General features: G+C 39.4%; 1 protein-coding gene across 2 annotated transcripts in view; it reads left to right on the top strand.

The window, feature by feature from the left end:
* The window catches only part of PRKACB (protein kinase cAMP-activated catalytic subunit beta), a 116780-nt gene that overhangs the window by 9869 nt on the left and 80912 nt on the right, over positions 1–25999 (top strand). Inside the window, exon 1 of one of the 2 annotated variants that reach the window (XM_073357220.1) lies at positions 11867–12571. The exons of the other annotated variant lie outside the window; for it this stretch is intronic. The gene's annotated coding sequence lies outside the window, so the exon portion shown is untranslated. Of the gene's footprint in view, positions 1–11866; positions 12572–25999 lie in introns of those variants that run through there. 2 annotated transcript variants of the gene reach the window in all.

Here is a 25999-nt window from a genome sequence, read left to right as displayed (position 1 = left end):
TGGTGACAGTGTAAATAAGAAGAGGGCACCGTTATCTCCTGTAAATGTAAACAAACTTGTTTGCCTTAGCGTTGGGCTGAAGAAGAAGAAGTAGGACTGAGTGGACTTGTAGGCTCTGAAACTTTACATGGATTTGTTTTTGAGTGCAATTATGTAACAAAAATATCTACATCTGTAAGTTGCACTTTTGCAACAAAGAGATTGCACTACAATACTTGTATTAGGTGAATTGAAAAATACTATTTCTTTTTTTTTACCGTACAAATACTTGTAATAAAAATACATACAAAGTAAGCACTGTAAACACTATAGGAGTGGGAAGGGAGAAAGTGTTGCAGGGCGAAAATGGGGGTGGGAGGTGGTATCAGTCTGAACGTTTGAGACTGTATTTTAACATGCACCAGTATGGCAAAGGAAAATGGTACACATTGAATTAATATAGACGTGTCAGCTGTATCTTTAACATTTCTGGTGACTTCTGCTACAGCTTTGATATTTAATTTTTTTAATGAACATAATTTTTAATGGCTAATTTATATTTAATACATGCAGTGATGGGAAATACACAAAGCTGTAGTAGATTTATTGGACAATTTAACATTTAGCTGTAACAAAATAGCTTAGTTTATGTATGGTAAGCATATAAGCTTAGGAATGCAGATTATTTACCTGATTAAAATAATTGTTTTGAGCTTTGGAAGTCCTTTGAGCCTGATTGTCCCTCGCTTTCACTGATGTGAAAAGAGAATCAGGCCCATTCTGAATACATCTACATCTTTGTACTTTTCTAAAGTGTTCTCTACAAATCAATAAAATAGTATTGTTTTTAGGGTTGCTGTTTTTAAAATTCCTGGCCCCAATGATACAGTTGGATTCGTGCTGGAGCCCCATTGAAATCAGGCACAAGGGTCCATCCATGCAAGGTAGATTCTGAGACTGGGGCTCCAGCTTGTAAATTATTGGGAGAAGAGACTATCAATAGTGCATTCCAACGTTCCAGCCTATTGTCAGACTGGCTACTGTGTATGTATACTAAGTCCGTGTTCCAAATACTTAAGCTAAGTTATGTTTCTAAAAGTACTCATTTTCTGTAAACTGAATTTCAAAGTGAAATAATTTCAGACACTATTTCATATTACAGATTAATGTCCTGCATAAATATCAAATTGCAAAACAAAGCAGTTTGAGTTTCCGGAGTCTTCAATAGCTTCATATACAACTAGGTGACCTGGGAGGTTCATTGTGGGTAGTGCTTCTGAAGAGTTGAACAGTTATTTTTATATTTAGTAGAGTTTTGTTCTCCTTGGTGAATTTGTATATGCCAAGTTAATGATAAATCTTCAGAAACTAAAATGAAAATTGAATTAATCTTAAATTTTTGTGCTGAATGCTCTTAATTTTGGTGAAGAATGGTATAGCATTAGGTACAATAAGTTATGGCATTCTTTTTTTAAGGTAAATGTATCTTTCTGCCAAGTGACAGCCCCCTTCCCTAATTGTCTACACTACTTTAAAGGATGTAGGTGGGTATTCAGTGCACAGAAATGGTCTTAACTCAATATTCATTTCAAGTTGATGGCTTACTTTTAAGGCGGAACACTGTTACAGTTTTAGTCAAGAAACAGTGTTAATGGGGTGTGTTCAAACTCATATTTTATGTTGTTAGCTGGGCAAACTTTTTGGAAGCTATCTGTACACCTCCTTAACAGAACATAATGATTTGCGTAGTTACTCTAATTAGCTGCTATAGCATGTTTTTTTTATTTGAGGTGGCAAATAATAGAAAATAAACTTGTAATCCAACAACGTGTTGTTGGAATGTTTTAACAAGTGAACTTCATACTGTTTTTTTAAATTATATTTATAAAACTAGAAAACTGAGGATTCCTCACAAACCTGAAAGATAGAAATCCTACCAAGTGTTTTCATAGTACAACAATAATATTGCATTCTGACCTATTTCCCCCCCCCAAATTTAGCATATGTCTATGCTGCAAAAAAACACAAAACAAAAGCCACCCCATGGCAGCAAATCTCAGAGCCTGTGTCAACTGACTCAGGCTTGCAGAGCTCGCTACTGGGCTGAAAATAGCAGTTTAGATGTTCCCACTCGGGTTGGAGCCTAGTCTCTGAAACCCACCCCGGTTGCCTGGTTTCAGAGCACAGGCTCCAGCCTGAATGGCTACTGAGCTATTTTTCCCCTATAGTGTGAGCCCTGCAATCCTGAGTCAGTTGAGCCTGGCTCTGAGACTTGCTGCTGGGGGAGGGAGGTGTCTGTATTTTTGCAGTGTAGACATACCCTTAGTGCTGTCTACACTACTGCGGCAAGCTGACCCAAGTTACGCTACTTCAGTTACATCAATAACGTAACGGAAGTCAAACGTAGCTTAGGTCAACCTACCGCGGTGTCCACAGTGAGTTGGGTCAATGGGAGACACTCTCCTGCCGACTTCCCTTATCTTCTTGGGGAGGTGGAGTACTGGAGTCCACCTGCTAAATCGACACCACTGTATTGACTGCAGCAGTGCCAACCTACCGGTAGTGTAGACATGGCCTTAGAAACTTCTCCCTCTTTGTACAGAACCGATGATTTGCCCTCACTCTGCTAAAATTAAATGTGCAACATTGAAGGGAGATTAAATGGCTTAGGCAAGGTCAGTAGTTTTTGTCTTCTTCTTAGTGTATGCGCAATGTGCATCAGGTGGCATGTGACCAGGATTCATCATTGAATTTGGTCCACTGGTTGGATCATTAGCTTCCCCAGCTTGGGTGAAGTACTGATGGGGAGTGCGACGTGTATGTTGATCCATGCCAGTAGTAACTGAGATTTATTACAGTCTGTTGAGTGTCTGTTAAGGTATGACACACAGTGAAAATTTCGGTCTAGATCACATTACAAAGCCACTCTTGCATTTAAGCTAAATTTGTTAAAAGTACATTATTTTCACCCAGGCAATTCATGTAGAGTAGCAAAAAGTTTTCCGTTAGTAGATATTAAAGAAATTGTCTCCAGTTATTTAAGTAATACAGTATGGTTCCTTGTTAACTTGGAAGGCTAGCAAGCAAACTGGAAGAATAGAGAAAATACCCTTTTCCCCCCAATCTCTTTAGTTATGGTAGTTATAGATGGTGTTTATAACAAACATAGATCAAATATTTTCAGACCGAAGTAATTTTTTTAAAATTGACAGTCCCTTTAAAATCATGTAATTCTCAGAAGCTGATAAGTGAATAAAAAGTTTTTCATCTTCTAAATTTGTCGTATTAATCCTTATTGAGGTTACAGGGACAAACCATCCTGATGTGTAGAAAGAATAGTAAATATGGCAGGCGACCAGCTTGGCTTAACAGTGAAATCCTTGCTGATCTTAAATACAAAAAAGAAGCTTACAAGAAGTGGAAGACTGGACAAATGACCAGGGAAGAGTATAAAAATATTGCTCGGGCATGCAGGAGTGAAATCAGGACGGCCAGATCACACCTGGAATTGCAAGTAGCAAGAGATGTTAAGAGTAACAAGAAGGGTTTCTTCAGGTATGTTAACAACAAGAAGAAAGTCAAGGAAAGTGTGGGCCCCTTACTGAATGGGGGAGGCAACCTAGTGACAGAGGATGTGGAAAAAGCTAATGTACTCAGTGCTTTTTTTGCCTCTGTCTTCACGAACAAGGTCAGCTCCCAGACTGCTGCACTGGGGAGGAGGTGACCAGCCCTCTGTGGAGAAAGAAGTGGTTTGGAATTATTTAGAAAAGCTGGATGAGCACAAGTCCATGGGGCCGGATGCGCTGCATCCGAGAGTGCTAAAGGAGTTGGCGGCTGTGATTGCAGAGCCATTGGCCATTATCTTTGAAAACTCATGGCAATCGGGGGAGGTCCCGGGTAACTGGAAAAAGGCTAATGTAGTGCCCATCTTTAAAAAAGGGAAGGAGGAGGATCCTGGGAACTACAGGGCAGTCAGCCTCACCTCAGTCCCTGGAAAAATCATGGAGCAGGTCCTCAAGGAATCAATTCTGAAGCACTTAGAGGAGAGGAAAGTGATCAGGAACAGTCAGCATGGATTCACCAAGGGCAAGTCATGCCTGACTAATCTAATTGCCTTCTATGATGAGATAACTGGCTCTGTGGATGAGGGGAAAGCAGTGGACATATTGTTCCTTGACTTTAGCAAAGCTTTTGACACGGTCTCCCACAGTATTCTTGCCAGCAAGTTAAAGAAGAATGGGCTGGATGAATAGACTATAAGGTGGATAGAAAGCTGGCTAGATTGTCTGGCTCAACGGGTAGTGATCAACGGCTCCATGTCTAGCTGGCAGCTGGTATCAAGCAGAGTGCCCCAAGGGTCAGTCCTGGGGCTGATTTTGTTCAATATCTTCATTAATGATCTGGAGGATGGCATGGATTGCACCCTCAGCAAGTTTGCTGATGATGCTAAACTGAGAGCAGTGGTAGATACGCTGGAAGGTAGGGCTAGAATACAGAGGGAGGTAGACAAATTAAAGGATTGGACCAAAAGAAATTTGATGAGGTTCAACAAGGACAAGTGCAGAGTCCTGCACTTAGAACGGAAGAATTCCGTGCACTGCCACAGACTAGGGACTGAGTGGGTAGGCAGTAGTTCTGCAGAAAAGGACATAGGGGCTATGGTGGATGAGAAGCTGGATATGAGTCAATAGTGTGCCGTTGTTGCCAGGCAGGTCAATGGCATTTTGGGATGTATAAGAAGGGGCATTGCCAGCAGATTGAGGGATGTGATCGTTCCCCTCTATTTGACATCGGTGAGGCCTCATCTGGAGTACTGTGTCCAGTTTTGGGCCCCACACTACAAGAAGGATGTGGAAAAATTGGAAAACGTCCAGCACAGGGCAACAAAAATGATTAGGGGACTGGAACACATGATTTATGAGGAGAGGCTGTTGGAACTGGGATTGTTTAGTCTGCGGAAGAGAAGAATGAGGGGGGATTTGATAGCTGCTTTCAACTACCTGAAAGGGGGTTCCAAAGAGGATGGATCTAGACTGTTCTCAGTAGTAGCAGATGACAGAATGAGGAGTAATGGTCTCAAGTTGCAGTGGGGGAGGTTTAGGTTGGATATTAGGAAAAACTTTTTCACTTGGAGGGTGGTGACACGGTGGCATGCGTTACCTAGGTAGGTGGTGGAATCTCCTTTCTTAGAAGTTTTTAAGGCCTGGCTTGACCAAGCCCCAGCTGGGATGATTTAGTTGGGGATTGGTCCTGCTTTGAGCAGGGGGTTGGACTAGATGACCTCCTGAGGTCCCTTCCAACCCTGATATTCTATGCTTCTGTGATATCTTTTTTCCTTTTAAAGCAGCTTTTTCTCGTAGATGCTCAATACAATGAAATTTGTTGATGAAAAACATCTAAGTAATTTACAGCAGGATTCTAGGACCTAGTTCAACCAAATGCTCTCCAAGTCATTTGGCCTGAGGATAATGCAGATATTCAAACAAACACCATTTCAACAGCATCAGATTAATAATAATAAAAACTGTGGTTATAACTTACGCTTTTTGAAAAAATTGCTGTACCAGAGCACTGTTGTAGTTTTTTAGTGTGCAAGATTTGTGCTATAAGAGCATCTCCTGATTTTGGTGGCAGAAGAACAGGCCCAGATTGTTAATGTCTCAAAAATAAGGTTTTAGCATATAGGTTGCTGCTAACTGTGAGATTTCTTTCAAGGTATTTTTCACTTACTTTTGCATTGCAGAGGGGGAGAGAGATTTAACATTCTCCCATGTTCCTCTGACACTCTCACTTCCTTGATCCGTGAAGCAGGGGAGATATTGATAACCTGAGGTCTTTGGGGATTTGAGGGGGGATCTCCTAGAAACCAGTATGTCTATGCCTGCTCAGGGGACTCAGATGAAGATGGTAGGAAGCCTGCTTTCCTTTCCAACTGGGACCAAAATATCTCTAACTTTTTGTTCCTGCAAGCCTTACCCTTCCCTATAGTCAAGGTGTTGGGAGGGGGTATTGTCTTTCCGTGTTTTTAGAGAATTTCTCCAAAGTTGATACAGGGACTATGCACTTCTTTTTCTTTCCCACATGCATAGATCCTCCAATCTTCTGTCTTGTCCTTGGGTTTAGGACAATGGAAATCTATGCATCAAAAAGAGCACTTTACATATTTCTGCACCATCTGGGGATACGTGTTGTTTTTTTTTATTTTCTCAGTCTATGAAAATGAAGGGGATAACTTGGGCAAGGTCTGAGTAGTTTCATTCTACAGTTAAATAAGCTATAACCTTTCTTTTAAAATATGAATGAAACTGATAGTTTTCTGCGGCCACTGGGAGCTGCGGGGGTGGCACCTGCGGGTGGAGGGAGAGTGCAGAGCCACCTACCGCACCTCTGCCTAGGAGCAGCAGGGACAGGTAGACACTTGCAGGGAGCCGCCCGAGGAGAGTGCTGCCTGGGTCCGGCACCCCGATACCCCTCCTGCACTCCAACCCTACACCTCCTCTTTCACTCTGAGCCCCTCTTGATTGTTCCTCTGGCTAAGAGCACCAGGGACATGTCGCTGCTTCCAGGGAGCCACGCAGAGCCAGATACGGAACCTGCTGACTGCGCGCCAACCGGACTATGAACCGGACTTTCTATGAAGATTAGAAAGGTCAGTTTATAGAGCTTTCTGGTTGCTACAGGGCTGGATAACGTAGTTTTTATTGTACAAGCTTTCCACATATAATCTCTCTCAGTGTGCTTCAGTCATGCTGTGAAGAAAATGTAGTTCATTCTCCACACATGGCATTGATAATGGCAATGTATTTATGACTCCCCTTTAATTTTCTTCCTTAAAATTGAGCTAGCTTAATCTTGCAAGGGACTAGCACCATACTTCTGCATAGTAATACGTCACTTACGTTGCCTGGTGATAGAGAAAGTTCATTAAGATCTCATTATCCTAATTCAGCTACATCTCTCAGGTATGGAGATTACCATTGATTTAATTGGACTATTGCTGATACTGATTTGGGGGGAAGGAATTTGTTTTTTATAGTTCTTTTATACGTTCTTTTTGGGTTCTGCGGGTAATAAGAGACGGTGTGTGTCTGCGATATTAAGGATCTAAAGTGGTGGGGAATCCTAAAAGTGGTAGGGAATCCTATGAATTGTGAGTAATGCCTAATAAGATGTTTTTTTTAACAATACACATGCATCTGGTGCCAGCTTGTTGAGCACAACAATAGCAAATCTGTTGATCGTCAGAGTCAACTTGTTATTTGTGGAACACTGGAGACACGTTTATAGAAGTTGACTGCAAATTACAGGTGGGGTCTGGTGCATTTATAGGCAATAAAGCAGCAGACGGAATTTAGATTTCTGTGGGCAGAAGACAGAGTGGTATTTTCACTGAGGGAAGGTGTTAAATAGTATGGTGATGAAACCAATTTGTTCTTTGGGTAACCTGATGATGGAAAAAGTGTATATTTAATGAACTGTGGTTTAGGTTGAGTCTGTGCTTAATCGTGCAGAAACTGGGTGTAGTAAAATGCATGTAGTCATTGTGGGAGTTGGAGTACTTTAAGTGCATTCTTGATCCCAAGTCATATACGGTGGGTTTTCTGGGAAAGCAAGGTAGTAAAACATTCCAGAAGGAAAAACTCCTTTTAGAAGATGGAGATATGCTAGCATTGGTCCTTGTTTAGTATACTATTAGTGGACTAGTTAGTAAACAGTAACCTTACATCATTAAGAATTAGGGCTGTTGATTAATTGCAGTTAACTCACGTGATTAACTCAAGCAAATTAATTGTGATTAAAAAAATTAATCGTGATTAATCGCAGTTTTAATCGCACTGTTAAACAATAGAATACCAATTGAAAATTATTAAATATTTTGGATGTTTTTCTACATTTCATATATACTGTATTCTGTGTAATTGAAATCAAAGTGTATATTATTTTTGATTACAATATTTGCACTGTAAAAATGATAAAATAAATAATATTTTTCAATTCACCTAATACAGGTACTGGAGTGAATAGAATCATAGAATATCAGGGTTGGAAGGGACCTCAGGAGGTCATCTAGTCCAACCCCCTGCTCAAAGCAGGACCAATCCCCAACTAAATCATCCCAGCTGGGGCTTGGTCAAGCCAGGCCTTAAAAACTTCTAAGAAAGGAGATTCCACCACCTACCTAGGTAACGCCTGCCACCGTGTCACCACCCTCCAAGTGAAAAAGTTTTTCCTAATATCCAACCTAAACCTCCCCCACTGCAACTTGAGACCATTACTCTTTGTTCTGTCATCTGCTACCACTGAACAGTCTAGAGTCATCCACTTTGGAACCCCCTTTCAGGTAGTTGAAAGCAGCTATCAAATCCCCCCTCATTCTTCTCTTCTGTAGACTAAACATCCCCAGTTCCCTCAGCCTCTCCTGATAAATCATGTGTTCCAGTCCCCTAATCATTTTTGTTGCCCTGTGCTGGACTCTCTCCAGTTTTTCCACATCCTTCTTGTAGTGTGGGGCCCAAAACTGGACACAATACTCCAGATGAGGCCTCACCAATGTCGAATAGAGGGGAACGATCTCGTCCCTCGATCTGCTGGCAATGCCCCTACTTATACATCCCAAAATGCCATTGGCCTTCTTGGCAACAAGGGCACACTGGTGACTCATATCCAGCTTCTCGTCCACTGTAACCCCTACGTCCTTTTCTGCAGAACTGCTGCCGAGCCATTCGGTTCCTAGTCTGTAGTGGTGCATTGGATTCTTCCGTCCTAAGTGCAGGACTCTGCACTTGTCCTTGTTGAACTTCATTAGATTTCTTTTGGCCCAATCCTCCAATTTGTCTAGGTCCCTCTGTATCCTATCTCTACCCTCCAGCATATTTACCTCTCCTCCCAGTTTAGTGTCATCGGCAAACTTGCTGAGGGTGCAGTCCACGCCATCCTCCAGATCATTTATGAAGATATTGAACAAAATCAGCCCCAGGACCGACCCTTGGGGCACTCCACTTGATACCAGCTGCCAACTAGACATGGAGCCATTGATCACTACCCATTGAGCCAGACAATCTAGCCAGCTTTCTATCCACCTTATAGTCTATTCATCCAGCCCATTCTTCTTTAACTTGCTGGCAAGAATACTGTGGGAGACCGTGTCAAAAGCTTTGCTAAAGTCAAGGAACAGTACGTCCACTGCTTTCCCCTCATCCACAGAGCCAGTTATCTCATCATAGAAGGCAGTTAGATTAGTCAGGCATGACTTGCCCTTGGTGAATCCATGCTGACTGTTCCTGATCACTTTCCTCTCCTCTAAGTGCTTCAGAATTGATTCCTTGAGGACCTGCTCCATGATTTTTCCAGGGACTGAGGTGAGGCTGACTGCCCTGTAGTTCCCAGGATCCTCCTTCTTCCCTTTTTTAAAGATGGGCACTACATTAGCCTTTTTCCAGTTACCCGGGACCTCCCCCGATTGCCATGAGTTTTCAAAGATAATGGCCAATGGCTCTGCAATCACAGCCGCCAACTCCTTTAGCACTCTCGGATGCAATGTATCCAGCCCCATGGACTTGTGCACGTCCAGTTTTTCTAAATAGTCCCGAACCACTTCTTTCTCCACAGAGGGCTAGTCACCTCCTCCCCATGCTGTGCTGCCCAGTGCAGTAGTCTGGGAGCTGACCTTGTTTGTGAAGACAGAGGTAAAAAAAGCACTGAGTACATCAGCTTTTTCCACATCCTCTGTCACTAGGTTGCCTCCCTCATTCAGTAAGGGGCCCACACTTTCCTTGACTTTCTTCTTGTTGTTAACATACCTGAAGAAACCCTTCTTGTTACTGTTAACATCTCTTGCTACTTGCAACTCCAGGTGTGATTTGGCCTTCCTGATTTCACTCCTGCATGCCCGAGCAATATTTTTATATTCCTCCCTGGTCATTTGTCCAATCTTCCACTTCTTGTAAGCTTCTTTTTTGTATTTAAGATCAGCAAGGATTTCACTGTTAAGCCAAGCTGGTCGCCTGCCTTATTTACTATTCTTTCTACACATCAGGATGGTTTGTCTCTGTAACCTCAATAAGGATTCTTTAAAATACAGCCAGCTCTCCTGGACTCCTTTCCCCATCATGTTATTCTCCCAGGGGATCTTTTTAGTGTAATCTCTTTATCATGAAAGTTGAACTTGCAAATGTAGAATTATGTACAAAAAAACCCTTCCTTCAAAAATAAAACAAATTTAGAGCCTGGAAGTCCACTCAGTCCTTCTTCTTCTTGAGTTCATCGCTCAGGCAAACAAGTTTGTTTACATTTGCAGGAGATAATGCTGCCCGCTTTTTGTTTACAGCATCACCTGAAAGTGAGAACAAGAGTTCTCATGGCACTGTTGTAGCCGGTGTCACAGGATATTTATGTCCCAGATGTGCTAAAGATTCATATGTCCCTTCATGCTTCAACCACCATTCCAGAGGACATGCGTCCATGCTGATGACGGGTTCTGCTCAATAAGAATCCAAAGCAGTGTAGACCGACGCATTTTCATTAGCTGAGTCAGATGCCACCAGCAAAAGGTTGATTTTCTTTTTTGGTGGTTTGGGTTCTGTAGTTTCCGCATCGGAGTGTTGCTCTTTTAAGACTTCTGAAAGCATGCTCCCTCTCAGATTTTGGAAGGCACTTCAGATTCTTAAACTTTGGGTTGAGTGCTGTAACTATCTTTTAGAAATCTCACATTGGGACTTCCTTTTCGTTTTGTCAGATCTGCAGTGAAACTGTTCTTAAAATGAACAACATGTCCTGGGTCATCATCTGAGACTGCCATAACATGAAACATATGATAGAATATGGGTAAAACAGAGCAGGGGACATACAATTCTCCCCAAGGAGTTCAGTCACAAATTTAATTAACACTTTTTTTTTTAAATGAGCGCCATCAGCATTGAAGCATGTCTTCTGGAACGGTGGCTGAAGCATGAAGGGGAATATGGATGTTTAGCATATCTGGCATGTAAACACCTTGCAATGCCGGCTACAAAAGTGCCATGCAAATGCCTGTTCTCGTTTTCTGGTAACATTGTAAATAAGAAGAGGGCAGCATTGTAAATGTAAACAAACTTGTTTGCCTTAGCGGTGGGCTGAAGAAGAAGGAGGACTGAGTGGACTTGTAGGCTCTGAAGTTTTACATGGATTTGTTTTTGAGTGCAGTTATGTAACAAAAAAATATAAATTTGTAAGCTGCACTTTTGTAACAAAGAGATTGCACTACATTACTTGTACTAGGTGAATTGAAAAATACTATTTCTTTTGGTTTTTTTTCAATGCAAATACTTGTAATCAAAAATACATATAAAGTAAGCACTGTACACTTTGTATTCTGTGTTGTAATTGAAATGAATATATTTGAAAATGTAGAAGACATCCAAAAATATTTAAATAAATGGTATTCTATTATTGTTTCATAGTGTGATTAATTGTGATTCATTTTTTTTAAATCGCTTGACAGCCCTATTAATATTTTTTCCTCTCTCTCGCAAAATTTCAGCACTAAACACACAAAATTCATAACATGGAAGATACAATTTTGGCATTTCTTTTAACTCAATTTTTTTTTTTAGCTATTGTTACCAAGGGGAATCTCCTTTTGCCTTGGGTGAAAAAGATGTGGTCGATCATTTATTATACAAGTACCATAATGTCCCTCAACTTAAATCAATTTGTTTCCTGTAGTGGAGCCAAATCATTCACTCTTGTGTAAGAAAAACAACTTCCATTGTGGAATTTCTCCTGTATTATTCCATTGTAGGGTACAGTTTGTCTCTGTACTTGCTATGACTCACAGCAGTGCCCTAGTAGCATGGTTACGTTGGCATTGCCTTAGCAGGGACTCCTTTTGGTTGTGGTTGCCTCTGAAACTGCCTAGAGGGAATCAGAGTAGGGTATATTACCTTTACTGGTGATTCGTCACAGGATAGTGGTATAGATGCTATTCATGTCTGTTTCTATTTGGGAGAGTTCATCTACGTGTGAAGCTTGGGGATATGTTCTGAGATTTTTGTCTTGGTGTAACACATGGCTTCTTTATGCTACTCTTTGGCGGCAGACAGTCATAAATCTGGGAGCACAAAAATAAAATATTTATTTCTTATGCGGTTCTCTCTTCTAATTGGTATGGTTCTGAAAGTATATACTCAGTTTAATTGCTACAGCATTGGATAAAACTGAACATCCAATGAAGTATTAAAGTACTGTTTGAAGTACTAAAACACTCTGTTTAGAGTCCTGTATTAAGTTTCTGTCAAAGCACTTTTAGAAATTCATACTTTACAAGTAAGAGAGGCTATGTGGTTAGTGATGGTAGTTTTTAAGATAAAAAAGAATGATATTCATCTTTTGAAGGATGAATGCTAACAAAACAACAATCTGGTCATAAAAGGTATTTTATTGTTTTAAAAATAACAGATTATTATTATTATTATTATTTATTAATAATAAATTAATATCTTACATTTTTGTAGCTTCTTTATCCAGAAGGATACTAAAGCACTTCACATACTGTATAGACAGGAATCACTATATCAACAACTGAAGAGCAGTCTCCATTTGAACGGTTAAAGAGGTAACCACGTCTGTAGTTTCTATTCCTATAATATCGCTTTTGAAGTTAGAGAAAGAGAGGAGAAGGGGAAAGACAAGTTTTAGTTCTTCATGAACAAGGAAAATATTATTTTAATTATCTCTTCATAAGATATCTGGTTATTAGCATTCTACTGTACTGATTTGTGTGAATGACTAATATGTTGCTGCTGTTCATTAAATGATTCATAAGAAGTTGGGAGTAGATTAATGAAAGACATTTTTAGTGAAGGTACTGAATATCATAAATAGCATATATTCATTTTTTCTAATTAAAATATGTCTAGCTCAAATATTGGTCTCTTAAAAATCATGTAATACACAAAGGCCAAAACCAGGAAACTGCAAACAATGTTTTTTGGAAGTTTATACTTTGGTAGGTCTGTGTATGGGACTGGAAATAGTGGTCACTAGGTGTCCTGTTTAAATTTCAGAAATATTATGTTTTAGTTTTGTATGGTTTTCAAATAGAAAATTTACACATTGTCAGTGGACAGACTTTTAACTATATAGTGTATCAGATATGTATGTTTATATAATTTCCATTTTTATATATATGGCAATTATATAAACATACATATCTATCTATAAATGGAAAGAAAAAAATAAATTTGAAATAATTATATTCTTGTTTAGAACAACTTTATTCATCTTGCCATTGGCTTCAAATGGATGCAGAACTTGTAGAATACAACAGTCAAATTCATTTTGCAATGCATGATGCCAGTAATATTTTCTTGTACCTCCATATAAATATATTACTAAGATTTAGATATAAATGGATAGGCTTTGGAATAACAACTGAGAACCCACCTGTATGCATGTGATGAATCAGAGGCAAAATTATTCACGGGCAAAAAATTGCATTTACTATATTGGAGGTCTGGTTAAGGCCCAACTGAAATTTTTGACCTAAATTTTCAGGGGGGATTTTTAATAACTATTGGGTACTGGTAAATACTTTTTCTTGTCTAGGGATATGAAAACATTAATTTGGAACAAGAATTTTGTAACTTTGAAATCAAGTTAGTTCCATAGATTTTTTTTTCAGCCTCTCATGAGGACATATGAATCAGGTCTAGTACCGGAAGATTTTTTTGTATGATAAAGTTATACATTCTTGGTTTTCTGTTGAGCCATGTAAATAGAAAATTTCTATTACGTAAATAATAGGATGCAGCACTATTTGGTTAATTGTGTACAAATGACCACATATTTTAGAGAGAAATTATTTTACAAATTTACAAGGCACTGCACTCCTAATATTTGTTTATATTTTGGTAAGATGGCAACAAATAAAAATTATGACTTCATACTTATTTTATGAATGTACACTATTAAATTCTCAGATAATTAAAATTATCTACAAGACTTCAGCAATAAGTCATTATTGTAAGCATAATAAAATTGACCAAATTCAGAATTCATGTCTGCAAACTAGTACACATAATGTGTTCTCTCTCTGTATTTAAATGAATATTATTTTATTCTTTCTGTGTATGGTGTTTTTCATCTGTTCAATCACAGTACAGTACTACTGAGAATGTTGCTTCTTCTGAACCTGCCTCTTATACTGTGCAAAAATAGCTGGAAGGAATTCCCAGTTGCACAAAAAAAAAGAAACAAAGATTTTTTTTTTCAGTAGGACACACCTCTAAATTGCCTTGTATTTCTAGTCCCTATCAAGATGCAGAAAAAGTAGCTTATGGTTTTTTGTGTTTTTACTGCATGGACTATAGATTACATTAAAAAGTCTGATTTATTTAGTGTTGAAGTAGGTATTGAAAACTACACTATCTGATTTAAGAATAACCTGGATTGTAGCTTTATTCAAATCTTTGGAAGATCTTCTGTTGCTGCTTCTTCCTGCTGCTATATTTATTTATTATGGAATAAAGCATGTTTCAGCAACACAGTCTCCTTCTTACCCAGCTGACCTGAAGCTCCACTGGCATGTGATGCCTCAGGACAGCATTATTGTTCTATTTTAGTTTTCTCAGGCTGTGACTGAATGGTTTACTATTCACAAAGCAGGTTAAAAAATGAATTTTCAAATGATGTATCATATCAGGTTACTTTGCATGAGCAATTAACATCTATATAAATTTTCCCAGCGGGGAATTAGCTTCGAAGAGCTCAGTCATGTCATCAGATAAACTGAAGCACAACATGTATCATGCAAAATCAGGCATTCTGCTACAGCTAGTGCAGTTGGCAGTTACGTGATTTGTTGAGGTTTTTTTAAAGAATCGTGACACTATTTTTATCAACCAGGACCAAAAAGAGAGCTTGCAAATGAATTTTTATGGACTTCTGGTCTTCTGAACTACCAGACGATTCTTCAGAGTAGTTTGGATCAAGCAGTAGCTTATTAAATAACCCTCTTATTTTAATAAATTGAACTCACTTCTCTTATTCCTAAATAATCTCATGAGATAAATATTTTTAATAGTATGGTTCTTCTAGGGCTGCCTTCAGATCTAGTTGGCTATTACACTTTTATATATCTTACTTCAAGATTCTTCCTGTCATTCGTCCTGATTCTGGTTCTCATCAGAGAACAGGAAACGGTTCTGGGGATTTGAAATTTGTGAAATAGTAACATTTATAAGCAAGATGTTCCCTTGCAGACACTATTGGCTTTTAAAATTGCAAGCAAGTTTCTTTGGTTTGATATTTTTACAAAAAGGATAGTAATATGGTGGATAGCATATAAACCAAAATCACGGGTTTCCCCTTCTTTACTGACTTGATAAGCTGGTTAAACTTTATGTGGTGTGACAGACAATTTGATTGATGGTTCTGCATAGATATAGTTGTAGGTTTCAACACACCTACAGTTCTGACAGTGGGTGTTCTTATGGTCTAATAATCTACTCAATCAGAAGATGAACAAATTCCTTGAATTAGTGTTTGTTTGCAGCTACTTTTTCTATTTGTCAAGTATCGGGTAGCTGTGTTAGTCTGTATTGACAAAAACAACGAGGAGTTCGGTGGGGTACTTAGAAGTCAGATGATCTAAATTTCAATTTTACTTTATTCATGCATTTATTTTTATTTATGGAAACATAAGAATACCTATCTATAATTCTAGGTGTCTTTGACAACATATAAAAACATAAATGCAATTATTGCATCAAATCTATAATTGTTATAATAGTTGTGCTTAAGTAGTGGTAGTTGCACCCTGTTTTGCACTCACTAACTTGCCGTGTAGCCAAGTCTTTAGTTAAAAGGAGCTCCTTAAATTCTACCTAAAACAACAATGTGTAAGCAATGCAGTTCATACAGCCACTGCCAGTGTAACGTGCTCACAATAAAATATACCATTTGACAAACAGGCAGCTGAATTCTGCACCAACATCAGTTTCTAGAGGGATTTAAAATGAATCCTTAAGGGAAGTAATCTTGTCTTGAGAAACAAAGGCATAGATGACTAAGCGGTATCTGTATTTTAAAGTAGTCCCAATTTCCATGTTTATATATATGAAGGATTAAATACTGACCTTGTGGCTGCTGCAACAAAACCAGTGACAGCAATGGAAGAAAATGTTAAGAAAAAAAAATCCTAGCGTAGACAAGGTCCAGGAAGCAGTTTATCAGTATGCTTGCCACAAATTTTCAGCAGATGATTTCTTAAATAAAGTTGAATTTCCTCATGATTTTCAAGTAAATTTGTTAGCTTTCTGGTCCCAATCAATTAAAAATTGGCCTATAAAAAGTTAGAATTCACAAAACTATGATGTTTTTGGGCCCCTCTTAAAAAATATAAACTGTAGAAAGTAATAAAAATTTATTTTATCAGTAGAATACCAAGGGAGGAAAAATCACTTTTGTAGTGGTAATGAGGGTGGCCCATTTCAAACAGTTGAAAAGAAGGTGTGAGTAACAGTAGGGGGAAATTAGTGTGGTAAAATTAGGTTTTGTAATGACTCATCCACTCCCAGTCTTTATTCAGGCCTAATTTGATGGTGTCCAGTTTGCAAATTAATTCCAGTTCTGCAGTTTCACGTTGGAGTCTGTTTTTTAAGTTTTTTTGTTGAAGAATTTCCACTTTTAGGTCTGTTATTGAGTGACCAGGGAGGTTGAAGTGTTCTCCTACTGATTTTTGAATGATGTAATTCCTGATGTCAGATTTGTGTCCATTTATTCTTTTGCGTAGAAACTGTCTGGTTTGGCCAATGTACATGGCAGAGGGGCATTGCTGGCACATGATGGCATATATCACATCAGTAGATGTGCAGGTGAACAAGTCCCTGATGGTGTTGCTGATGTGGTTAGGTCCTATGATGGTGTCTGATAACACTACTGATAATTAAATTGTCTCGTTAGACTAACTCTGCACCTGGTAAGGCAACTGCCATCTTTTCATGTACTATGTATAAATATACCTGCAACTGTATTTTCCACTCCATGCATCTGATGAAGTGGGTTCTAGTCCACGAAAGCTTATGCCCAAATAAATTTGATAGTCTCTAAGGTGCCACAAGGACTCCTCGTTTTTTTCATCAAAACTGAATCCTTATGTATTTCTGTGCAGTCCTAAGACTCCAACTGCCTTAATAATTATGTTAAGACCAGAGTCTTCAACAAAGTACCCTATTTTTTTTGAAAATGCTGTTCTTTGTGAAAGCGTTCAGTGGCACTGTTAAAGAAAATGACCAAATGGAAAAACAGGTCAGTAGGTCCCCTGGTCAACCAGGATACCCATGACAATTGGTTTCCAAGATCTCCTGAACTACACAGGCCACGTAAGAAATGACAACCAAGCATGAAGACCAAAAATGGAAAGCACAAATTAAAACAATCTCATCAGACTTAAATTGTCATTTAATAGTTTTTAAAAAGTTTGAGACCCTAATGAGTTTCATGGGACATTTTTATTTTGGGGTAAAAAACTCCATTGCTTGATAAATGTTTTTATTTAAAACAATTATGATGAGCTCCATTGTTCAGGAGTGGATCTCCTGAGCCAGCTGAACAGGTTCATGAAAGGCTACATCTTCAGTATAGCAATGATTCCTTTCAGGAAGAGCAGGATCTTCATCAAAGAGATTGACTGGCTTAGGAGCAGATCCAGTGGGGATTCCAGTATATCCACCCACCTTTCTTCCCAAAACCTAAATGTGTATGTACTGTCACTGAACTGAACAAAAGGACTGATAATGGGAGGACGGGAGAGTCTTATCTGTTTGTGATGGTGTTGTTTAGGGAAGGAAGTGGTGGGAGGCTAGCATCTCTATTTGGAGCAGAGTTAAGGTTGTGGTCTGTGGTGTATGATCGTTGTGCCAGTGGTCAGGTGCATCTCTCTGGATGGAAGAATAGAAAGTATGGGCTGTAGGTATCCTTAACTTTTCATTTTCTTGCTTTTTAGGCTTTCTGTCAGATTATAGGTGGGGTGGTTGTGCCACCTATTAGTATGGTTGCCAAACATTTCCTGTTATAAGATATGGTTTTAGTTGCTTATAAATTTGCCAAACTTTAACTGTTTTGCCTAAAACTTTACATGCTGGATTTCTGCCTAAGGCTGATTTTCAGAGGGTAAAAAGTCAACCAAAGTAGTTCAGCCATTTCTGAGGATGAGGCTGGCAAAAAATACATTGTTGTCCATGTTAAATTTTAGTGACCTTTTCTTTTAAAAGCTCTAACCCCTTCATGCTTTGGAGCAAGGTCTTGACATTTGGCTTGGTATGAAAGATGTACCTTTTGCTGTCTCTCTGAAAATCTGTCTAAATTTGGCCAAACTGTAAGCCTTTGAACAATTGTAGTTTGCACATGATAAGTAGACTTCTTTGATTTTTAACAGCAACATTTTCAGAAGATTTTGGCCTTACTGAACATGCTTGAGACTCCTGCATCTCCTCATGCTGACCAGACTGTGCATGTGCCATCCCATTGTAGCTCCTGCATATAACCTGACTTTGTCTGTAGTGGCCACTCCCAGATGTTCTGGACTGGGATGAGGCCTGGAAATGAGAGCAGGGAGTCCGTCTTTCTAGTGCTGTCAATGACACTTCCCCCTACCACACCACACTGGCACCAAGGCAAAGTGGCAGAAGAAGATGTCTGATTCGAATGCAGGGAGGACAAAAGCCAGACCATGGAAGAGGAAAAGGAGTAGACTGAGACAGGGAATCTGTTTTGCTGGGGTGATGAGGGCGGAACCTGGGATTGGCTGAGTGGGGGGAGAGAAGGGGACTGGGATTGGGAACCAGAATGGGGGAGGAGAGGTTGGGACTGGTTGGGCAAGAAGACTGGAGCTGAGCGCACATGAAGGAAATGGTGGGGAAGGCAACTGGGAGCCAATTGGCTGGCAGGAGAACACTAAGATTGGGCAAGGAGCTAAGGTAGAGGGAGAGACTGGGACTAGATGAGGAACCTGGGGAGGGAGACTAGGATCTGAAGACACTGCAGGAGTGGGTAAAGAAACAGACAAGATTAGGAGCTGGCAGGGGAAAACTGGGACTGGTCAAGCAGAGAGGGAAAGATTGGGGGAGGAGGAAGAGGAAATTAGGACAGCAAGGCCAAAGAAGGAGACTGAGATGGAGGCTGGGATGAGAAGCCTGCAAAGTGAAGACTGGGTCTGGATAGGCAAAAAGAATGACACTGGAACAAGGAGCCAGGTGTGGAGATGAGACAGGATTGGCAGAGGGATAGATTGGAGGTTAAGTGGTCAGGCTTTGGGGGAATGGACAAATGTATCTGTGCCCACACACTCCCCTCCAGTGGCTAGAAGCCTAAGTACTAAGAAGGGTGAACTGGAGTGCCTGTTATTAAATGAGGATATTCCTATAATAGGCATTGGGAGAAACTTGGTGGAATGAGGATAATCAATGGGATATGGTAATACCAAGGTGCAAAATATATATAGGAGCGACAGAGTATGTCGTGCTGGTGGAGGAGTGGCACTATATGTGAAAGAAAGCAGAGTCTCAAATATAGTAAAAATCTTAAATGAATCAAACTGATCCATAGAATCTCTATGGATAGAAATGCCATGCTTGAATAGTGAGAGTTTAGCAGTAAGAATATACTACTGACCATCGGAAGAGGATGATGATGGTGACTGTGAAATGCTTACAGAGATTAGAGAGGCTACAAAGGCAGAAAACACAATAATAGGGGATTTTAACTGTCCTCATGTTGACTGGGTACATGTCACTTCAACAAGGGATGCAGAGATAAAATTTCAGGATACTATAAATGACTGCTTCGTGGAGCAGTTCATCCTGGAAACCACAAGATGAGAAGGAATTCTGGATTTAGTCCTAAGTGGAGCACAGGATCAGCACCAGCAGGTGAATATAGCTAAACTGCTCACTAATAGCAACTTTAATGTAATTAAATATAACATCATTGTATTGGGTAGGAAGGGGTGAAGAAAGTGCCAAAGAAACCCACCACATTTAACATTTAACTTCAAAAAGGGGAAGTACAGAAAAGGAAGCTATTTAAATGGAACACTCACAAGGGTGAAAAGCATGGAAACTAGGGATGTAAATAACATGTAAAAAAAATAACCTTGTAACTGATTAAAATTCTATCAGTTACACGGTTAAATGTTTAACCGAGGAACTGGGAGAGCTGTAGCACCCTCACGTTTTACATGGATCCCCGCTGCTGGCTCCCCATGCCCGGGGATCCCTGCTGCCGGGCTCCCCACCATCAGTGGGGATCCCAGGCATGCTGAGACCGGGGGTTGAGGGGGGCTCAGAGCCAGGATCCCGGGGCCCGGCAGCCAGGACCCCAGGGCAGTTTAACTGTTAACAGAAACCAATAAGCATCAAGCTTATTTGTTAACTGGTTAAACATTTACATTCCTAATGGAAACTTTTTAAAAGCACCATAATAGAGGCTCAAACTAAATGTACATCCCTAATAATAATAACTAATAAATAAAAATAAGAAAAAAGCCACCCTGACTAACAGCAGAGTGAAAGAGGTGGTTAGAGACAAAAACTCATCCTTCAAAAATACGTCAAATCCTAATGAGGAAAATAGAAAGGAACATAAATTCTGGCTAATCAAATGTAAAATATAATAAGGCAGGCCAAGAAAGAATTTGAAGAGTGGCTAGCTAAGTACACAAGCTAATAGCAACATTTAAAAAAAAATTGGGAGTAGGAAGCCTACTAAACAGTCACTGGGGCCATTGGACAATCAAGGCGCTAGAGGAGCACGCAAGAAAGACAAGGCAGTTGCAGAGAAACTAAATGAATTCTTGGTCTTTACTGTAGAGAACATGGGGAAGATTCCCACATCTGATACATTCTTTTTAAGTGACAAATCTGAGGAACTGTTCTAGATTGAGGTGTCAACAGAGGAGGTTTTGGAACAAATTGATAAACTAAACAGTAATAAGTCAACAGGACAAGATGGTATTCACCCAAGAGTTCTGAAGGAAATGAGATATGAAATTAGAGATCTACTAACTATGCTATGTAACGTATCACTTAAATCAACCTCTGCACCACATGAATTGAGGGTATCTAATGTAATGCTAATTTTTTTTAAGAAAGGCTCCAGAGGTGATCCTGATAATTACAGGCCAGTAAGCCTAACTTCAGTACCAGTCAAACTATTTGAAGCTATAGTAAAAATCAGAATGATCAGATACGTAGCTAAACATGATGTGTTGGGAAGAGTCAACACGGCTTTTGTAAAGAGAAGTCATACCTCACCAATCTATTAAAGGATGTCAACAAGCGTGTGGACAAGGGTGATCTAGTTGTTATAGTGTTGTTGGAGTTTCAGAAAGTCTTCGACAAGGTCTCTCACCAAAGGCTCTTAAGTGCACTAAGCAATCATGGGATCAGAGGGAGGGTCCTCTCCTGGATCAATAACTGGTTACAAGAGAGGAAATAAACGGTGGGGGAATAAATCGTTAGTTTTCACAATGCAGAGAGGTGAATAGCAGGTATCCCCAAGGATTTGTTTGGGACCTGTGCTATTCAACTTATTCATAAATGATCTCGACAAAGGTGTTGAACAATAAGTTAGCAAAATTTTCAGATGATGCAAAATTACTCCAGATTTGTTAAAGCCAAAGCAGACTGTGAAGAGTTACAATGGGATTCCAATAAACTGGGTGACAAAAATGGCATTAGCCACTGTTGGAAGACAAGACACTGGGGCAGATGGACCATTAGTCTGACCCAGTGGGGCCATTCGTATTTTCTTAACCGTCATTTTTGTCGCTTCCTAACTTTTGAGTCCTTGACTTCGCAATCTTAATGATGATGTTTTAACAAATGGGGGGAGGGGTTGTAGGTAGCATATTTTAGGCCAACCTTAACTGACACGCAACACTGTTTTGATCTATGTATTCATATGAAAATTGAGATAATTATTTGGTTTGTGAGATTCTGTCTGTTCATGACTATTGATGTAATGAGGTTAAGTATTGTTAATTATAATAGCAAAAAGGATAGTTGATAGGTTCACTTTTTTCCTCTGTTCTTTGTCTTCCCTGAGGTCTTAATTGGTTTTCTGATTGTTGCAGAATATGAAGTGCACAGTAAAATTCTGCTCACCCAGAGATTCATTTTTACAGTTAGTAAGATATTTATTTTTTTTATTATTATTATTATGGCTATAGTGCACAAATAAATTTTGTGACTGATCCAGTGAATTTTTATGAAACTTTTTCAAGGCTGAGATAAAGTAATACAAGACATCTATAATATTAAGTTAATGAATGCAGTGTTATAGCCGCATTGGTCTTTGGGTAGTAAAGAGGCGGGGTGGTTGCGGTTATACCTTTATTGGATCAATTTCTGTTGGTGAGACAGACCAGCTTTTGAGCTTACACAGAGCTCTTCTGAAGAAGATGGTCTGTCTCACCAACAGAAGCTGGATAAGTAAAGGTATTACCTCATCTACCTTGTCCATCAGATTGATTGATTGATTAATTAATTAAGTTTAGAATAATAAAATATTTGAGCTAAGCCAGTATATCACAGAATACTGACCACATAATACACTTCTGTTAGTGTCCACAGTAGAATGTAAATCAATAATATAAGAAGAACGGAAGCTGTGTCTTCAGCTTTGAATTACAATAAAATGGTGAAATTGTGTACAGGTGTGCTTGAACTCCTATCTAATAACAAGACCTATTTTCATGTTGTTTGACTTGTCTGTGCAGGTTTGGTGCCCTGAAAATCCAAGCTGTTAAACTTGGAATCACATGACTTATCTAAATCCTTACTTCTCAGTCACCTCAGTGATCTATTTGTGTATTCAGAGCAGGCAGCTCAGTCAATCTCTTCAAAGATGACATAGTTTTGAAACAATCATCCTTCTACTATTAACTATTTCTGAATCTCCTGTCAGAGATAGCATATCTTTTCAGGAGTTTAATAGTATATTTTTTTAAAATAATAAAAATGAAAGCTGGCACTTTTAATAGCACTTTCCATGTGAGGATCTTGGAACTCATTGCAAATATTTATTAAACCTGTTAAGTAACTATTATACAGTTGAATATGCAGAGACATACACAGGAGACTTCTTGAGAATTGTATAGTCTTGTAGTACTGTTGCCGCATGACAGTGTGTATTTTGATTTTTGGCTCATATATTCAAAGTGGCAAGCCTGTTACAAAAGGGAAAGCATAGCTTTTTGTACTTCAATTAGGATATGAATTCACTTCATGTTTTTCTAAGTGCTTATTAATTTAGTGCAAAAAGAGAAGTTGGCCTACATGTGTGACTGCCACATGCTAACAGTACTAATTTTTTAAAAATGTAGATAGACTCTTGGAAAGTGCATTGCAAACTAGTGGCGTTTATCACTGAGTAGGTTTTCTATGTATTTCCACGTAAATTGCCTCCAAAAGGGATCATGAATTATCCATTGGTCTCCTTGGCCCAGTTTCAAGGCTGTGGTGCACACTAATCTTAAACAGAAAAGGAGTACTTGTGGCACCTTAGAGACTAACAAATTTATTTGAGCATAAGCTTTCGTGAGCTACAGCTCACTTCATCGGATGCAGTCAGTAGCTCACAAAAGCTTATGCTCAAATAAATTTGTTAGTCTCTAAGGTGCCCCAAGTACTCCTTTTCTTTTTGCGAATACAGACTAACACGGCTGCTACTCTGAAACTAATCTTAAACAGTTGAAGTTCATCTGAAATGACTTGTATAAATCCTTATTTCTCAATTACTGCCTTCTGCAAAGTAAGCAAACTAAAGAGAATTCCTCTCATTTCTCGTTTACGGTTTTGGGAGTATTTTGATATCTAAATGAAAATGGAATACACATTACTTATAGTAGCTCAGAATTACTTTGTGGTATTTCATTTTATGTAAACACTTTATGAATTTTTCATTTATACTCTATAATGAAGGAATCACTATCAAAATTTCCATTTTACTTTTTATTTTATTTATCTGTAGATATATAAAGTGTACTTGTTGTAAGCCTTTGACAGCACATACACAATTTCTATAATATATCTGTTAGTAAAAAATAAAAAAACCTTAGCCAATAATAAAAAAACAAACCAAACCAATTTATCTTTTTACAATGCTATTTCAGTTACATTGTACAAACTGATTTTTCCATAATTATTTAAATAGCATTTAATCTGGTTCAAAAAGTAATTCAGTTATTAATTGACATTTAATTTTCAGCTGAATCAGAGAAGTCTCATCCAACAACCTTGAAACTATTCACCCACTTCTTTTAATTGCAAGAACACATCGTAACTGATTCAATTAGTTTCATTTTTTATCTTACCAGCCATTCCAGCATGGTAAAACACTGGGCCTTACAGCATTCCCCTGATGGTCAACAAACTTGTACTCTTTTGAATCTGAAAGGGAAACAGATTCCATAATTGACACTCTTCCACTGAGCTTCTCCTATCCCCAGGAATCCAAGTTCAAATTTTGCAACTTGTAGCAGCTCAGCCCATTTGATCTCAGTGGTTATGAATGTGTGTGAGGAAAGGCAATCTCTAAGGTAGCCAGGACCTAAATTATATAGGGCTTCCCAGATCAAAGTCCACTCTGCACTTAGAAGCCAGTGCAGTCTCAGGAGAACAGCTGGGGGTGCGGACTCCGGGTGGGGCGAGAAATGAGGGGTCCAGGGTGCAGGAGAGAGCTCTGGGCTGGGGCAGGGGGTTGGGGCGTTGGGGGTATGGGCTCTGGGTGCAGGCTCTGGGGTGGGGCAAAGGGTGAGGTGTTTGGGGTGCAGGAGGGTGCTTCGGTGAGGGCAGGTGGTTGGGGTGCGGAGGGGGTGAGGGCTCCGGCTGGGGGTGCGGGTTCTAGGGTGAGGCTGGGGATAAGAGGCTTAGGGTGCTGGAGGGGCTGGGGCAGGAGAGTTGGTGTGCTGAAGAGGGTTCGGAGTGCAGGGTCCCGGTAGCGCTTACCACGGCCTCCGGGAAGCGGCCACCACGTCCCTGCAGCCCCTAGACTCATGGGGGGCCAGGGAGGTTCTGTACGCTGCCCTCACACACAGGTGCTACCCTTGCAGTTCCCATTGGTCGCAGTTCCCAGCCAATGGGAGCTGTGGAGCTGGCCCTTTGGGCAGGGGCAGCGTGCGGAGCCTCCCTGACCACCCATGCATGTAGGGGCTGCAGGGACTTGGCGGCCGCTTCTGGGAACTACGTGGAGCTAGGGCAGGGAGGGAGCCTGTCTTAGCTCTGGGCCCCCACTGTGCCACTGACTGGACTTTTAACAGCGCGGTCTGCGGTGCTGACCGGAGCTGCAAGGGTCTCTTTTCCACCGGGCATTCTGGTCTAAAACTGGCCTGGCAACCCTAGCAGTGACTATTTGAGTAAGAGTTTGCAGAATCATGCTCTGTATAACTAGTATACAATGCAACAACAGGCTGTATTTTTATTAAGAGGGAAATGGGTTGACAGAGTTACTTTGACAATGTTGACAATGCTGTGAGATGACCTGTAGTGAAAAGTTGTACACAGCATGATGTAGAATGATTAGCTTTACAACATGAATTTTTAATTATTTTAGACATGATATGCTATTCTGTTTTAAAAAATGAAACTAATTGTATCAGTTACTATGTGTTCTTGCAATTAAAAGAAGTGGGTGAATAGTTTCAAGGTTGTTTGATGAGACTTCTCTGTTTCAGCTGAAAATTTAAATGTCAATTAATAACTGAATTACTTTTTGAACCAGATTAAATGCTATTTAAATAATTATGGAAAAATCAGTTTGTACAGTGTAACTGAAATAGCATAGTAAAAAGTTCATTACAAAGGAAAACAGTTTTTATTTTTAAAAAATATAGATATTATTTGTATTCTTTACAAGTCTTACTAGATTTTGGCAAATAAAGTTCAAATACATAACTTTGTCTTGAAGTGTTGATTATAATAGGTTCTTTAGAATAAAACAAAATATTTGTGTTAATTATATTCAAAACATAAACTTCGTTTAT

The sequence above is a fragment of the Lepidochelys kempii genome, chromosome 8 (assembly GCF_965140265.1).
Source record: "Lepidochelys kempii isolate rLepKem1 chromosome 8, rLepKem1.hap2, whole genome shotgun sequence".
Classification (NCBI taxonomy): domain Eukaryota; kingdom Metazoa; phylum Chordata; order Testudines; family Cheloniidae; genus Lepidochelys; species Lepidochelys kempii.
This window is presented reverse-complemented; position numbering and strand designations above follow the sequence as displayed.